The sequence below is a fragment of the Camelina sativa genome, chromosome 17, assembly GCF_000633955.1.
Source record: "Camelina sativa cultivar DH55 chromosome 17, Cs, whole genome shotgun sequence".
In the NCBI taxonomy this organism is placed as follows: domain Eukaryota; kingdom Viridiplantae; phylum Streptophyta; class Magnoliopsida; order Brassicales; family Brassicaceae; genus Camelina; species Camelina sativa.
The window spans coordinates 30,726,666-30,732,436 of record NC_025701.1 but is presented as its reverse complement, the minus strand read 5'-3'; positions in this window follow the sequence as shown (position 1 = coordinate 30,732,436).

Below are 5,771 nucleotides of genomic sequence, written 5' to 3'. Positions count from 1 at the left end.
CACACTTTTACTAAAAGTATGTTAATTTGACACACTTTCTGACAAAAAGACACTTTTTGGCCAACATTTATACTGTTCACGTGATTTTTAGACTATTTTAAATATCACCCGCAAATTAAACATAAGTGCAAAAAGTTATGGTGCATTTCGACAGGCTATCCGATCTCCAGACGTGGCGTTCTGATTGGAAGGTTTCTGTTAAGATCATCCGCAAGTGGAGAAAGAGAGAAGCGAACATCGTCACATTTGAAATGGTTGTTTCGGATGTTTTCGTAAGTGACTCGTCTCATCATCATATTATATACACTTAATATTAAATGATTCATACATCATGGGCCTGCTTTTTCCCGCACCGTAGGGAGATAAGATGCAGGCAACAATCAGCGAGGACCTGTTGCCCCAGTTCTGTACGGGGATTGAGGAGGGTTTGTGGAAAACCTTCTCAAATTTCATCGTCACTGACGATACATACGCGGTGAAGGTCGTGGCTTCCAACTACCGGATCAAATTCACTGCTAACACGGTTGTGGACAACATTCGTTGCTTGTCGAGCAATCACTACATCGACTACGTCCCCTTCGACAAAATTTACGAACGATGGTCTCCTTGGACCCAGAACTGCTGCTTAGGTAACGTTGCATTCTGTTGTTCCGTTTTTTAATATCATATCCAGTACCATAATTCTAATGACATGACATCATAGACACCATGGGGCAAGTTACTCACGTCGAACGAAGAATATTGGTGGACGATCCAACTGCTCCACGGTTTGCCGAGAGAACCCGGTTGATACGGTTTTCATTGACGAATCTTGAGTGAGTCGTTTTCGCGATTATTACCTTTCACACACTTTAAAGATATAACGGAATATTAACGTAAGGTGTCTCTGTGGGTAGGAGTCATCACTAGCAATGTGTGGGTTATGATGAAATGGTCGATGATTTCGCCCGCAATTTTTGGCTATGCGGAGGCAAACCAGTTGTAGTCTTGCGATTTTGGAGAGCCAAGTTTAAGGATGGAGGTACGGATTACGACAATTCAATCACCTTTTAAATATAAGAGTGCTGCATAAAACTAATTTTGGTTACCCTTTTTCCTTATTTTTCCACACCGCAGGAGGGATGGAAGTGGTTAGTCAACCGGGTGTCTCTAAAGTGATATTTGAACCACCCTTCCCTGAGGTTAGATATTTCAAACTCTGGTTGGAATACTTCGACCAGCGCGAGCAGACTGACGACGATTCGTAGCCTATGTTTCCATTTGTCAATGTTGCTTACATCCCAAACTTCTAAACCACGTCGCTGAACTCTTTATATTATCTTCATTACCTACATCCCAACAATCTATCTTACGTGGATAGGAATAATTTGATGTAAAATGTTTGTGTGTATTACGCATGGTTAATTATATATTTTTATTTTTATTTGGTAAGCATCTTCCTAATACTGCTGCTCTTTAATGTTATTTTTATTTTTATACTGCCAACCTTTAATTATATATTTTTATTTTTATTTGGTAAGCATTTTTATTTGTGCACACATGTTTATGTTTAATTTCAAGGGTTTGGTCGATAATAATAACACGTCAACATTTCAAACAGTCCTTGTTGTTAAACCAAATATAACGTTTAAAACTTGATGCTAAACCATTAAACCACAACCCAAAGTACTACTAATAAAACGAGCAAACTACTTGAAAAAATAGGTCATTGTTGCTAGTATAACCAAAGTCGCAATTAATTTGGGTAATCGAATTTCGGTTCGGTTCTGTTTGGTGATCGGACCGATCGGTTTATTAAAATCCGCAGCCATATATAAACTAAATCCTAAGCCATTAACCCTAATTTTGTTTCTCTTCTTCTAGGCCTCTGTCTCCTGCGATTCTGAGAGAGAAAAACTTCACCAGTTCATTCTTCTCCGATCTAATCAACAATCTCTATCTGTTTTATCAATTCATCATCTGCTACATACTCTTTCATTCTCTCAAATCTCAGTCGCGGTCAAAAAATAAGAGTTTTATCAGAGATTCAACCTGTAAATTTCTTTAGGGTAAGCTCTCTTCTCTTTAATTGATTCTACGTTTGATTCTTTGCTGTTCAACTGGTACTTTGTTTTCCTTGGGTTATTGTCGTTGTAAGTTTTCCACCGAAAAGATATATATATAAACTTTCTTCTTTTATCCGGTTATATAAATTATTGTTCTAATGAAAATGATTTTCATGTGGTTTAATGATGGTAGGGTAAATTGCCTGCTCAAGAACAGTCCATCTTTGCCGTCTAAGCTCAGCTCGCCGTCGTAGTTTGCCACAGCTGAACATCATCATTTCTGGAAAACCCTAATGGATCTGTCAATCTGGCCTTGTTTTAGATTACTTTAGTTTGTTTTGGGCCGGTATAATTGGGCCCATTATTATTTGGATGGTTTGTAATTCTCCTTGATAATTTAGACCATTATCTTAAATTTTTTGTTTATTCTGTTCAAAATAACCGATTTAGGAAAATTGGGTTGAAATTCGGAATAGATTTATCATCTACTAACCGACCCGAACAAACCGTGTACCGATTGACCCGAACCGGATTAAGCGTCGTTTCATTTCGGCGAGGGTTATTCACGCATTCTCCAAAAGCTGAATTATCCCAAAAAACCCACATAAAGTGTGCAAGTTGAAAAAATTAAGAACACAACCCAAAATACTACTAATAAACTTTGGATCTACTTGGAAAAATATGACATTATCCCTAGTATAACTAAAGTCGCAACAAATATATTAGTCAGTTTTAACTCCATAGTTAATCCATCACTCTTGTTTGCAATCAACGCCTTCAGCCTTCCCAACTCCATTTAATTTTCCTTGTGCATATTTAAGATGTTAGCAATCTCCTCTGTTTGGTTCTGTAGCACTTCACGCATTTGATTCAAACTAGCCATCTTTACAATATCTTCCTTCACTGTCTTAAGTTCCTCCATCATAGCTTCATCCCACCATTTGAAAATGTGATAGTCCCCATCCTGTAAATTTTTTTAAAAATAAAAACCTCAGGGTTTGGAAATAAATCTGATGGTTATCCAACCTCAAGATCACTATAAGTGACCCAGACTAAACATTTGAACCATATGAGGACGTTATTTACCTCTCTATTTCCACATGTGTAGTAGAGCCTCCCTGGGTTTGTCCTTGTAAAAGAAGGTTGTAGGTTTAGCCTTTCACCACAGTAACAAACAGCCGGGATCCCATACTCCGCATCGTCATACTCGACTGGACTCGTGTTTGCCAAATCAGACATTAAGAACGAAACTGATAACGTAATTGAAGGAGAGAAAATAAAGAAAAGTAGAACGTTAAACTAAAAACCGAATATCCAACTCTCTAAATCTAATCCAACATCTATGGCAGCGGTTCTCTCTGTTTCCCCCAAATCAGTTCAATGAACCCTAATTTCCTTGAATCTTATTAGATATCGATTATATGCGGTTTGTTTTATAGAACATTGTGTTTTTTGTCGTTTTTTGTATTGTAAAACAACATGAGCTTTTCCAAGTTGTGTCATTTTCCAATAGATACAAACGGCGTCGTTAGCTTGATAGTTTTATGTGTTTGTACGGTGAAACTAAAACGACATCTATTGGGCGACACGTTAATTAACATCTTCATTACATAGTAATTTAATTATCTAAAGAAACAAACGTGGGATTGAAACGCAACACATAAGGGAACCGACAATACACCTAAAGGATTTCACATATAGATTTGGCCACCCACCACGCTCCGCAATTTACACAGACAATGTCATAATAACGTGTGTTGGTTGATAACCTGCCCCATTTCAAACAACTACGCATGGCACAGTCCGGGAAATGGAGCAACGAACTGGAGGGAAATACTAGTGATTCTGTGTACGTGTTTTTACGCGCCGTCTTAAACATACACAACCGTTGGAACAGATCTTCCCCGATAAGCTGTACTCCCCTGATTGGAGTGGATAGTGATGTGCATCAAATTGGTGAAGAAAAAGAACCGCCATCTGCTCGTCCCCATATAACATAGAGAAAATCCCACATGCAAGAGTGGCCTCGGCTTCTTCGGGAACGTTTTTTTTAAGTAGTGCGATACCTCGCTGAATGTCTCGCTCCTCGGCAACGACCCGTAGCCCCTCGTTGTAGATTGCTATTCGGTTCCCTGCGTCTAAATATTTTTTGAAAATACGCCTGTGAATCCCTTCTTCCTGGCCTTCACCATTTGGCTTCCTTGTCGTTTGAAATGAAGAAGGATGCCAACAGATGTGGTAGATGCTGGCAACCTTCAGAACTTTGGGGGCAAGCACCGTTTCCACTCCTCGCCGACCAGCCTTTAATAATGGGGCAAGGAACGAAAACCCATCAACTACGAGATGCTGGGCTATTTTTATCAAGATCTCGTCTGGCAGATCAGTTTTCTTACGCCTAGAAGTCGCTATTTTTTTGCAGTTAAGTAAACTAATAGCAATATGTGGAGATACAAATACACGGAAACTATAGCTTGCCCACTAATAAAACCTACGATGTGAGAGGTGGTTGGGGAGTTTGGCGAAAATCCTGGGAACTTATGCTAGTTTCTATATGATGTCGGCGAAAATCTTGGGAACTTATGCTAGTTTCTATATGACGTCGTTTTAAATTAGCCTATTGTTAACTACAATAACGAAGGAACCCATTTTAGGTTTATGAACTCTCATGCACGCCTACTCGATTCGAATTATTAAAACAAGTAAGTGGTACGAACCACGTGTCAGTTTTGTGTTATCAGATTTGAAATTCATTATATTCGAATTAGTTAAATATTGGCTGTAACTCATCCATCAGCTAACCCTAAGCTTAGAAATGACATTTGTAGGTTCTCCGATGTGACAACTTTGAAGTGAGTCGTATTTATTGTTGCTTAGATATGATTGTTTTGTCATCATTATGTTTATTTGATGTCTATCCAGTATCGTAATTATCATCACTTCCTCCCAACAAGATCAATCCAAAGGGTTGCTATTCACTTGTTTTGAATGTACGATTATTTAAGCTTGCGTACGTAGACTACTACCACAATAAATTATGACTCCTAACGTACATCAAGTTAGGTGTGGGGAATTAATTATCCTTCTGATAAAATAATATTACATTAAAGATTCTACTTATTATTCATAGATAGTACAAGCATTCATATCATTAAGTTAATACAATACCAAAAAAAAAAGTTAATACAAAAAAACAACATTTGATTACTTTATTTGGACATTTTTCATTGCTCATTCCCCGGACAGTCTGACGATTGTCTGCATTGTTTCTGTATGAGTTCCGGAGCTTTCCCCTTCCTGGGCAATTATTTCAATTTGTGTCCCATCGTGTCCCATCACATTGTTAATGTAGTAATGTGCTGCAAACTCACATCTATAATAAGTAAAAAAAAAATGTACATGTGAGACTGTGAACAATATGAACACATACGCTTTCATACCAATTATTAATAATATCAACTTACATATGCTTGTGATGTTCAAGTCCTTCGAAATCTGCTCGAATGAAGATTCTAGAAGACCCTTCAGTGTGTACAAGACATGGTACACCTACACACATTTACAGTAAATGATTGGCTAGACAAATTACATGTACTTGCTTCTATCATATCAATTTACTCATACGTACCTTCATAACTCCCAACCTTAAAGAACCGGAAGACACAAAACACTGGTTCGGATTTGTGGAGAACATGACATCCCTTTGATTCCCAATCAGAGAGGAATTGA